General features: G+C 45.2%; 2 protein-coding genes across 2 annotated transcripts in view; both read left to right on the top strand.

Annotated features, from left to right (window-relative positions):
* LOC118207890 (plexin A3) overlaps positions 1-12,695 on the top strand; it is a 591,709-nt gene that overhangs the window by 420,468 nt on the left and 158,546 nt on the right. The gene's annotated exons all lie outside the window — the stretch shown is intronic.
* The window catches only part of plxna3 (plexin A3), a 104,096-nt gene continuing 93,401 nt past the window's right edge, over positions 2,001-12,695 (top strand). Inside the window, exon 1 of the mRNA XM_035382069.1 lies at positions 2,001-2,215. The gene's annotated coding sequence lies outside the window, so the exon portion shown is untranslated. The remainder of the gene's footprint in view (positions 2,216-12,695) is intronic.

The raw sequence follows: 12,695 nt of genomic DNA, 5'->3' as shown, positions 1-12,695 counted from the left end.
CACGTCTTCTTGAGTCAATAGAAATAAAGTAAATAGTCTGGCCTACGCTTTTGACATTGCAGTCAAATAAATAAATAAAAACCCCACTACGTTAGCATTCCATGAATCGAATGAAGAAGCAAAGGACAGCATGGCGCATTGTTGATGAACAATATAACTGTAAAATGACATAATCACATCAGCATGCAGCATTGTATGCACATTTAGGTTATAAACACATGCCAACACACACAACATATTGTATAAAAATGCTTCACGGTGTGTTCCGTGAACATTGGTGGACCGCCACTCAGACATCCTAAACTTAAAGAAACAGCCTGGAGGCTCGTGGGACCAGCACCAGTAACAATGACTATTCGCGTAACAATGACTATTCGCGCATGACTATTCAGATCGACACGGTTTAGGTTTTCATTAATATAACAGCCTGGATTTGAAAATTCAGAGCCTGCAGATGATCAACAGTCATTTGGCTGTATATTTGCACCAGGTCGCCTGTTGCATTACCCTGGTCAGTTTTGTCCCATCCCACCCAAACACAGCATGGGCTGAATGTTTTCTTGAAGCAATAAAGATTGAATACTGGATTTTTTTTTCTTTTCACTTTTACAGTAAAGATTTCAGTGGTAATGTAACATTCAACTTAAAATAAACGACATTTTCTAGAAAAAAAAGTTACCGTGTATATTTTCAGGAACGGCTTGAGTAGTTGTGATTATTATAAATCCCATTAAAATTACAACACTTTTTATTTCGTTAGGGCATGTTGTGTAATTACTCCATTACAATTTAAAGGAATTTCTCATTCAGATTATTTCTGTGTTCACATAAACGTGAACATGAGCATGGGCTCACGGTGGTCGGTAAGGGCTTGTAGTCAGCGATAAAAAAAATTTAAGCTACACACTAGTTAAAATTATCTAAATATCTTCTGCATTTTCCTAATAAAGCCATGCAGTGTGTTCGGAGTATATCAAAAAATGGACGCAAATGCATTTTCCATTTCACCAACGTAGCCTACTATATTTATGTTCGAGCAGTGCAGTTAGGAATGCTAAGGCTATAATTGTTATTTATTAATTTTGCTTAGCCAGCTGAAACCTCCACAAATCAACCGGGACATTTGTAGCTTTCTAGTTTCTCAATGGTATGGCATCAGCGTCTTTCAATAAACAATACTCCTGGTAATAACTTGGAAAGCTTGCGAAGCAACTGGGTGCACCTATTTTTCACTGTGCATATCAAGCAAACGGAGTACCATGCCATGATTTAAGCAAATTATGATCCGCTCTTTTCACTTACTGGCGTACAGGGAACTAAACGCTGCTGAATTGAGCCATCGTAGATGGACGTGGAGCTGCTTTTAACCAAGGGGCACATACAGCGGCTCTACAAAAAAACACAAAACGCACGCGCGCGCGCGCGAACACACACACACACACACACACGCTACACGCACATTCACACACACGCACGCACGCGTGCGCGCGTTATGCAGACAGTTATTTAAGTTTTACATATTCAAGTATTTAGGAAAAAAAGAGATGCCCTAAACAGACTGCGCGCGTAGTAACGAAATGGCGAGATCATTTTTCTACTTCAGCAGTTGGCATTCGGGTTAAAGGAAACACCTTTATTCCATTTACTCATCATTTTGACTATTTAAAATGGAAATCGGTGCTTTCTGTGGACATCACCGTCTGCCTTCAGAAATGCAACCTTTTCTCCAACATCTGGGGTTGGGCGAAAAATACTTGATTAATGAGGGAGCTACCACCATTTCCGACTGAGCGGGGTTTTCGCGGACACAAAAGATTTTAGGCCAAGCATACTTCATTTTATTCCTGAACATTCAGCTATTCAGAGGGAGTGTAATCTTATTTTTAAATCGTATATAAACCCTGAACAGTGGCTTATTCGAGAATTGGGGTGAGGATTTAATTGTATTATATTTCAACGCCTCTTCCAAAATAGTGGTAGCTTCCATATTTAAAGGCGTAGTTACTCCCCGTGTGTCGCTCCTGAAGAAAGCAAGACTGTTTCTTAAGGGTTTGGCAACTACAGTGCAATCGCAGCGGTGAGCGCCTTGCGGGCTTCTTTTGAGGATTCAGAGAATAGTCACAAACAGAAATACTGACTGTAAAATAAATAAATAAAAATAACCGAAAGAAACTCGTATATGGATGTGGATGTAACTGTTGCACCTTAAGTACAGGTAGGTTTTCCGAGTATTAAAAACAATGCTTGTAGGGTTGTAGGGATTGATTCTCGTGGTTGCTGAGAAGTAGATGGCTGTATGAGTAGCGGATGCGTAGCCAGTGATTGCTATTTTTTCTAGTGCTATTGCCTATCTGTTCACCGCTTACGATAGGCATAGGCTGCACCGGAGCGTTTGGCTATTTCTAAATTGTTAGCTGGCTGGCTAGCTGTTTGGCTGGCGTTGCGCGTAAGATCGTTGAAATGAGAATTCGTACCGCTCTATTAAGAACAAAGGGGGCGTTAAAAAGCGGTATTCGCCTGATAGGAAAACAGGTATGCTTTGTAAGACAATGCTTTCAGGTAAACGGTATGCAGACCTATGTTTTTTTCCCAGAGATGGTTAAAATGCAGTACTAGATGGATCTTCGTAATTGCATTGGTTTACCAGATTGGTCAGACCTAGCTTTGCTATCGGGCTATGTTCCGTTTGTGTGCATCGTTTGATGGTGATCCTGGAATGGCTAGTTACGCGATCGCAGATCTAACCCCCTGCATTGTTTCCTCATTTTAAGACATCTGACACGTCTTTCACAGCTTCCTCGATACCGTGAAATTTTTTGTCACATGTCGGTAGAAATGTTAAACTGGAACAAATCTGTTGACCCCCCCCCCTCCCCAACGAAGCATCGACATTGTTGATCAGGGTTGAGGGAAGTGCATGGGATTTCTCTTTTCGTATAAGCAACGGTGATGCGGTTTGCCTATGGCAGGACACATCACTGGATTGTTGGTATTCGCCTGGGTTTCCCCTTCTGTAGTTAGAAACCCGAGAAGTTAACGGAAAGGTAGTAGTAACGGTGTAGTAGAACATGTCCAGTGCTGAAGACGGTCACTGGCGTAAGCAGGCAAATCGCACCGTGGGTGAAGCGGCGCACGAGGTCCGAAGAGATTGTTTGTATAAGCCATCGGTTACTGGGAGTTTACAATTAACACTAGGCTGACACATGAGCATTACGCCGTTCTGCTAGTTTTCCTCCCCACAACATCTGCACAAACAAGTGATACTCGTCTAGGTAGCCTACTGTCTGGTTGTTTTTTTTTACAGACAATGCGCCGAACTGACCGGTCATTATAATGATATGTACAAAAATGGCTATTTGTTTTACGTGTGCATTCTGTGTATTGTATGTATTTATACAAGCTATATGGCAACAGTAGAAGCCAGTTGTACTGTATGTTTTGATTAATGTTTATTTGTTGTTTATTGGACTAGAACAGTCCTTGCAAAGCACGTACCCTACAAGGGATGAATTGGATTCTGGATAGAATAGGTTACTGCTTCTGAAATTTAGCTTTTGATTTTCCATTTCCAAAGCATCCATCGAGTAGTTTAAACATAAATTACCAAAAAAGAGACACGATTACGCCAGCCTGATATAACTCAAAGAAACGAGGCTCCGCGTATTTTACTTACCCCTTCATAATGATTTCGGCGATTAAGTGAACTTGATAACTTACCTGTAAGCCCTCGCCACACGCTGTTAAATTGAATAGGGTACACTTTCAGATTCGTGCATCAATTAACCGGCAAGCCATTTTATTTTCAGTATTCTGTGAGATGGGGTGGCATTCACTGGAGCTGCGGATTTTAAAATCAATAGGCATTGTATAGCCTATTCGACAACTGGGCACGATGAACCAAAACGATTAACTATGTTTTCCTATTGTCATTATCATCGGTTGTACAATTTTCATGGATTTTCTTTTCGTGGACAGAACATCTGATTAATCTAAAATATGGATCTATAGTGCCATTTACGGGAGCCGAATCGAATTAACCGCTATGCAGCCTATTTACGCGTTTTTTTTTTTGCCTGTTTTGCTAACAGTGCACCGAAAGCAATTTGATTTCCCCGCGATGTTTTCCAATCTGTTTCCACGGGCGATGCCGTCTTATTTAGACGTTGTACCCTCTGTTTTCCTTTTACAGAGAAATTGATTTTTAAATACCCCTACTGTGGGCTGGTGAATTTCATTAACAACGGGACGGTTTGTTTCACAATACGTACCGCAAGTAAAGGAAGCGTAGTAGCCTGCAGTCCAACTGCTTGATGTAGGCTACATTGCAATTAGGCGAACTCTATGTATAAAGAGATGATAGTGATGACAAATAAATAGCATGAATTGCTACTCCCGATGAGAACGAACAGATTAATGAAATGAACACGTCATGGGCCTGGTAAAATAGGATATATTTTGGTATTTGGCAATGCTCAGAAGTATTATTATGGGTTTTTGTGAATTGGTAATCAAATTAATCAATCTTGGTGTGTGTGTGTGTATATATATGTATATATATATATATATATATATTTATTCCAATCTGTTTCCAAGGGCGATGCCGTCTTATTTAGACGTTGTACCCTCTGTTTTCCTTTTGCAGAGAAATTGATTTTTAACCCTCCTGTTCTGTTTATTTGTCAGGAACAGCAAAAATGTTCCTGAGTCAGTGTGACCCGGTGCATGTTTAAACATCCAAAAGTTGTCAGAAACCAAAAAAATCCTAATAAACATTGTTTGGGTACCTTTGGGTACCATTTTAGACCACCTGTGTCTGCGTAGTAGGCACAAATCCGAGCGTGCTTAGAACTGACATTTGAAAAGATTTAGTGGAATACTTCGGATTTGGCTTGACTTTGCAGCGTTTTTGTGTTGCACATGCTTGAATCATTCATAGTGCTGTGGCAAATTTGTGTTCCTCAGCTTCTGGCTCGGTCTGGTACATTGGATTTTGAGGAGTCCAATTTTTTTGTCATGATTATAGTGGTGAAGGAAAGGCCAAAGTCTCTCCTTAAATATGCTGACTCAAAAGCAGAGATGGACACTAGGTTCTAAGGGCTGACTGGTACGCTGTGCCTTTAAAATTTTAAGAGAAAAGCAGGAGAATAACAATGAGAGTCTTTCTTCAAACCTTGGAATTCAGTGCACAAACTTTTGAGTTGCCCTCCAAAAAGCTAGCGATGGTCATCAAAATGTCCATGTCTTCAGTTTCCCATATCTCAATTAACAGCTAACTTAAGGTTTTCAGCATGCTTGTCTCCAGGTCTGTTTATATAAACAGACATCTGTGCAGAAGATAGCAGGTCTTCAGCATTACTTTGATCAATGAAAAAGGAATCGACAGGAAGTCTCGTCCACTTTTGACTTGCATGTAACGCAGTACTTTTTAAAAAATAATTTAAACGGAAATAAATTGAAATTAGTGTAAATTTGACCAGCGGTAGCGCCGCCATGAATTCCACGTGAGTTATAAGGTTGCGTTGCTCCGACTTTGTTTTGTTTTTCCGAGTTGGAGAAGGTGGAGAATAATAGGGATGTATAGCTATCGTTTGGGACCAGGTGCACCTTACCAAAGAGCACCGTTGTTTACCTTTCCCGCTGTGGAGCTCAAACTAGACTGGTTCACTCCGCGGATTACGGTCGATTTTTCTTCTTGTTCTTTTTTTTTTTTTGTTGTTATGGCCAGCGTCACCCCGCTCCCAAGTTACTGGCACCGGGCCTGGGAAGCAGCACGTTTTCCGACAAGCCCCGTGAAGTCGACATCGTTATCAAATCAGGAGATAAACATCAGGAGGGTTGAGAGAAGCCAGGCTTGCCATGAAAAGGCTGCGAAGCACCAGCGCTCTGTAAAAGCAGTATATATATATATATATATATATATGTACGCCTTGCGGGGGGGTTCTGTTTGTCCTTTTGCTTGTTTTTTTGGGGAGGAATTTCAGCTTTGGATAGCAGACAAAGCCCCCCGACCGCCATCTCAATCCGGTCAGGCACCAGTGTTCCGTGTGATGTCATACCGTCGGCCTGCCTGTGGCCAGTGCGACGGAGGCGAGTAATTGTGCCACGCTGGGGCGTAGCGCAACCAGACTCAACACCGCGCTTGTGGCTCGCTTTACACTGGGAGAATTTGGTTCTCTAGGCCACGTAACGTGCGATGAGATATACTGGTTTGTGTGCAGTTTCGTATTAATTTTAATTATTAACTACAACAACAGCAGTAAACAATAGATTACGTCTACGTGCTGCTTTTGGTTATCTGAAAGGCCATCGCGGTAAAGAGGGGAACTCACCTCAGTCACCGCCAATATGTAGCACCTACGTGGATGTCATATCTGCTACAGGATGTTTCTGGTGAGCAATATGGGAGCTTCACCTCGATGTGCCCTGATGACGTTTTTTTTCCCCTCCGAAGATATCACTGATTACTTGGTATTCTCTGTGTGCTATAATGGTAAAAGACCATTACAGCACACAGAGGATTTTAAGTAAAAATATTTAATTAATGATTTCAATACCCCCGTTTTGTTTTCAGAATAATTTTTCTCTGCTGTGCCCTTGAGCTGAATTCAGATTTATTGCAGTGCTGGAAAACATTGGCTCTTGTTTAAAAAAAAAAAAAAAAAAAAAAAAAAAAAAAAAAAAGGAACTTAATAGGTCTTCCTCAAAGTTCACAGTACCCACATATTTTGGCACTTGCGGGCGGTATCATGTGAGCTTTTTTTGGACGCTTTTTTGGGCCTCTGGCTCGGACGATCCTCCTGCACTTCCTGACAAAAGCGGCCTGCTCAGTGTCCCTTTCCCTTTTCGTTTTACAGTCTCTGCGGCTTTGTGGGGGGAACAAATTAGCATGACAACATTCTGCGAACTCGACGGGCCGCTCGCCTTTGAAGTTTGGGATTTAAATAATGGGTGGTTGGGCCTAAGTGTCCGGTGAACTCGTTTTAAATATCAACAGATATGTTTCCCTCCTTATCAGCAAAATGTTACTGTAATAAAAATGAAAGTAAAACGGGATTTGTTCAGTTTTGTCTTTCGTGATGATCACTAGTGGGGAAACTGAAGTAATATATATTTTTTTAAGCTTTGCTGGCAAAACTGAAGGCGAGAAATAAACAAGAGAACAGGACGGAGTGTAGCACAGTGGGTAAGGAACTGCGCTTGTAACCAAAAGGTCGCAGGTTCGATTCCTGGGTAAGGACACTGCCGTTGAGCAAGGTACTTAACCTGCATTGCTTCAGTATATATCCAGCTGTATAAATGCATACAATGTAAAATGCTATGTAAAAGTTGTGTAAGTCGCTCTGGATAAGAGCGTCTGCTAAATGCCTGTAATGTAATGTATTGTAATGTAAAGAACAGGACCATCTGAAGGGTTGTGCTGTCCAATCAGCTGCTCAGCCTTGTGCTCCTTTACCGGGAGAGTTAATTTGGCTTTATGGACCCATATTAATCATTAAGCAGAACGACAGGAATCAAACCAATTATTTAATGGTCGCAGAGCCGGGATATTGAGCGGTGATGGGGAGAGGGGGGTGGACAGGCTTCAATAATTGTAATAGAATGTGACATTTCAAACCGCCCCCCCCCCAAAAAAAAAAGTTAACATTAGAGAGGTGGAAAAAACTGGAGAGGTGTTTAAATGCAAATAAATCTGCGAGCTAATTATCCAGAAGCCTTTTTTTTTTAACGAGTTGTTGATGCGTTGGCGGTGAATAAGTCATGTGACAGGTGGCAGCGCTTAATATCGGCCACTTCAGGACATTCGCAGTCTCACTTCCTGCTGGTCCCCGTCCTCCTCTCCTCTCTGACAGCTTGCTCAGACAGAGGAGCGAGCCGTTATCGTAATGAGAGACACTTCCTTGGCACTGGCCCAGCGCAGTGGAGAAGCCTTCTCTTTGGACAAGAAGGGGTTAATGGATGACCCCCCCCCCACCGACCCCAGACAAATTTAATATGATGAGGCCTAGCCTATGGACAGCTTGCAAGTTGATTGACTGGAGTGTCATTCACTGGCCAGTCAAACTTTCGCTCCCAGTTACAATCACCGTTTTGCAGTTCAGTCTTTTGGCAGATGTGTTTGGCCAAAGGGACTTTTTTTTTTTCCCAGAAGTGCTTTTTCACGAAGCAAGCGAACGCCGCTAGAGCTACTGACGGGCAGCGCTGCAGTCGCACGGGCCACGGTGCCGCCGTTCAGGTGCATGCTGGGTATTTCCTGACCCGGGCCGGTGCCGGGGTCGCTGTTGTGATATCCGATACATTCGCACCTGAGCGGTTAGCGCCGAAGCGGCGGGGGGGATGTTTGTGAACGCGTAGCGGCGGCGGAGAAGTGGAGAACCACCGACCTTTGACCTCCCTCGGCCTTGCAGGATGCGATTTCGAAGTAGAATAACACGAGGAGGAAGCAATCAGGTGACGCTAAGACTTCCTCCTTTTCGAAGAGGAAGGAATTCTTCCTTCGGTGACCCGCTCCCTTACCGCCACCGCTGCCACCGCCACCGCATGATTGTTCGAAGATCTTGTGCCCGTTTTAAAACCCTGTGACCCTGTGCCCATCTCTTTTGGTTCTTTTTCACCGGAGACATCTTTTCCAGAACTTAAGTGGTTAATTATTTTAATTCAACAAAAATGTTTTTTTTTTTTATTAACAGTGAATAGTAAGCGGTTAAGATGACAATGATAATGCTGCTATTTAGCTACAACTTTTTAAAAACTTAATTGGCATCATCAGTGATTTATTAGATGTGCCCCCTCTCAGGTGCATGTGGAGGTGTTTTATCATCACACCGGCTCATAATATCAGCCATAATGATGGCATTGCAGTGACACCGATCAGTTTGTTTTAAGCGGTTAAAGATTTAACAAGAGCCTGTGTGGTTGTACTTTATAAATAAATAAATACATCATCCATCCATCCGTTATCTATTCCTGCTTATCCTGGGCAGGGTCGCTGTGGGTGCCGGAGCCTATCCCAGCATGCATTGGGCGAGAGCGGGAATAAACCCTGGACAGGTTGCCAATCTATCGCAGGGCTCACGCACCATTAACCAAATAAATGCATTTAAAAAAGATTTGGTGTATACTTCACGGTTGGTAGCTTGCTTGGATGCGTTTTGTTTCGGAAAGCGTCGCTGATGTGCGGACACAGATACCCATGACCACACGTAACCGATTTAAATGTTACCCCCCCCCCCCGTCACTTCCTCCTACTTTGCCTGATCTTCACGGTTCTCGAGGTGCGGTGGGAAAGCCGACAGGAACGCACACGCTCCAGGAGCCGTGCAGTCCCCACTGTGGGTAATGTAGTTCCTGCTCTCTCAAGTTGCTGTTTCCACTGCAAGGTACCGGCTCAACTCAGCTCGACTATACTCGACTTTTTTGGTTTTCCATCGGGCAAAAGTTGTGGATAGCACCTGGTACCTGGTAGCCTACTTTTTTTTGTGGTATCACCTCCGTCGAGGCTCCAAGCGAGCTGAGGCGATGCCAAATGGTGACGTGAAAACACTGCAGACCACCGGTTGGTCAGAAACTGCTGTTTCATGTGGCGTCGCTATGACGACCAGCTACATTGACATTGGGTACTGTCTGCAGTGGAAAATGAAGTACCTGGTACCAAAAGCGAGTAGAGTCGAGCCGGTACCATGCGGTGGAAAAGCGGCATTAGTTCCTACGACCCGGTGGAACAGGCCCATATTCTGCTGGACTGTAGGCAGTTTGCAGAGCGTCAGTTCTTTTGTCATCCACAGGTATAGGCTAGACGTTCTAATGAGAAAGGAATAAGTGGATTTCAGCTAGATAACCACCCCGTTCTTTTTGTTTTTAACAGTTTCCCGCAATGTTCAATTCCCATAAGTGGTCAAGTGTAATTTAAATCTAATTTTTTAAAATCTTGGCAGACATAAACAAAAGTAGGCACTTTTTTTTTTTTTTTTTGCAAGAATCAGCCGGTGGTTTTTTTAGAGTGCATTTGCAGAAAAGGAGAGGATACGTTTTAGAGGCAGTTTTAGGATGTGTGTGTGATTGTCTTGATGGAAAAGAAGCAGAAATGGTCTTTTTGCTTTTAGGCAGGGGGGCTGACATTTAATACAGTTAAAATGCTGTATTGGACATATTTCTTGCAGTACGTGATTGGTTTGAGTTGGTTTCCATCCGAGCGAAAAAATGTTTTTTTTTTTCTCCCAGTGCCAGGTATTGCAGTGGTTGGATAAGATTTTATTTTATTTTTTTGGGGAGAAATAAAGCAGAAATGACTTGTGTGAATGTGAACCTGCTGGCCATGAAGTGCTGTCTGAAGTATATTAAGATTGCGGGAGGAAGGGGTTATTATGAAAAATAAGATTGCCTTATGCTCACTTTGTGTCAAGTGCGGCGGTGAGTGGCTGCATCTTGATCTCTCTCGCGTGTGGAGTGATTCTTTTTCTTCTTCTCTTTTTTTTTTGTGTGTGAATGAAGTGCTGTTGACCCTCGTTATGAGAGCGGCAGGGCGAGAGAGCGCGGCGGGGGTGGAGGGCCTTGATGAGGTGAAACTCGAACGGCGGCGGCGGCGGAGGCGGAGAACGTCGCGCGGAGCTCGACGCCGTCTCTTGACCCCGCTGTCCGCTGTTAACGCGCCGGGGACGGCCTCACGCGATCCCGACCCCCCCCATACCCGCCCCCCGCCACCCCCACTCCCCCCCCCCCCCACCCCACCCCACCCGCGATTTAACCGCTGTCTGGACCCACAACACCCAACGCTCGTGCGTCCAGACGATGGTGAAGTCAGGATGGGGGGGGGGGGGGGTGAGGGTGTGGATGGGTGGGGGGGGGGGAGGGTCGGGATAGCACGAGGCTGTTCCCCGGGGGGGGGGGGGCTCGGTTTTAATCGTGCTCCGCATCGCTGCCCCCCCGGCGCTCGCGGGACTTTGGGGTGTTGCGCCGAAAGCGAAAGGGAAGGTAAAATGGGGGCGCGGGGCGCTCCCCCTCCGGGGGCCGTAAACGTGCGCGCGGCTCGGGGTCACCCAGAGGTCACGGCCGGGCGGTCTGCGGCGGGCGCGACGACGGCGGCGTGTCGGGGCTGAGCTCACCGGGCTCGCCGGGCCGGTGTGTTTACACTGCTCCCCCCCCCCCCCAGGCTGGAGAGTCGCAGGGGTCATTTGTCAAAAATAATGATGTTGTTGTTTTACACCGCTGCGATTTCTGAAAATATACAAGGTTACAGCAGCTTCTGCGATCGTACTGTAGGCCCCCCTCAGGTGTGTGTGTGTGTATATGTCTGTGTGTGTGTGTGTGCGTGTGTGTGTCTGTCTGTCTGTGTGTGTGTGTGTGTGTGTATGTATGTGTGTGTGTGTGGGCCTGTGTGTGTGTATGTATGTGTGTGTGTGTGTGTGTGTGTCTGTCTGTCTGTCTGTGTGTGTGTGTGTGTGTGTGTGTGTGGGCCTGTGTGTGTGTATGTCTGTGTGTGTGTGTGTGTGTGTGCGTGTGTGTGTCTGTCTGTCTGTCTGTGTGTGTGTGTGGGCCTGTGTGAGAGCGTGTGTGTGAGCGTGTGTGTGTGTGTGTGTGTGTGTGTGTCTGTCTGTCTGTCTGTCTGCGTGTGTGCGTGTGTGTGTGGGCCTGTGTGTGAGCGTGTGTGTGTGTATGTATGTGTGTGTGTGTGGGCCTGTGTGTGAGCGTGTGTGTGTGAGAGCGTGTGTGAGAGCGTGTGTGAGGCCTACCGTAGTCCATAAAATTAACAAAAGCCTATATTTAAGAGATTTATTTCGGGTGATACTTTATTAGGGGAAAAACTTGTGTGCACGGACAGTTTAATGTCTAAAATATATATGATCACAGTGCAGTTTCTGCTAACAATTCAAATCCATAGGTGTCTCATTGTGACCAAGAGACAGGAAATATCTGATATTTGTGGGTGGCTATAAAAATAAATACAGAAATGCTGGAAGGATTATAAAAATACCTTCACCAGCAAGAACCTGTAATTATTCCAAACTGCTATTCGGGGGGTGGGGGGGGTGGGGGGGAGTCACTCCTTCTTTCATTCTTTTTTTCCATTCGTTCCTTCGTTCTTTCCTTCCATAGCAGATTTCAACTTTTGTTGATGGACATTGTGTGAGAAGTCCGGGGGGGAGGCGGGGTGGGGGGGTGGCGAATCTCGGTTCTTGTGGTTCTGCCGGGGCACGGCGCGGTCCCTAACTCCGGGCGGGTCAAAGCGTCCCCTGCCTGGGCACTCTGGGTTCTTTATTTTTATTATTATTATAATTTTTTTTTTTGTATATTCAACCCGCGCTCTTTCCCGTGTAACCGCGGTAACGGAAGGCATTGTGACCGCGGCTCTGTAGCGTCTTCCGACCGAGCCTTGGAGAAAACGCATCACAACGCGCCGTTGTGTTCGCACGCCTGCGGCTGCATAACGAATTAGCGCTTTTTTTGGGTGTTTTTTTTTTCGCGGTCGGTTTGCGTACGGCTGCGAGCGGCTTCAGAGCGCCGTAGCACGCCCGCACGCCCGCCCACCCGCTCGGTCTTCCGCCGCGTTCGCTATCTCCGGCCGGCCCGAGTCGGCGGCTATCTGGCTCGGCGACGGTTGGAGAAGTTTCGCGATCGCTCTGTCATTATGCAATTTCGTATATATTTAGAGAATTCGGATGCGGCGTAACAATGAGCCCGGTACCCGCTAGCACGGGGCG

Source organism: Anguilla anguilla, chromosome 11 (assembly GCF_013347855.1).
Source record: "Anguilla anguilla isolate fAngAng1 chromosome 11, fAngAng1.pri, whole genome shotgun sequence".
Lineage (NCBI taxonomy): Eukaryota > Metazoa > Chordata > Actinopteri > Anguilliformes > Anguillidae > Anguilla > Anguilla anguilla.
Note: the sequence above shows the minus strand (reverse complement) of the source record. Positions and strands in the feature narration are given on the sequence as shown.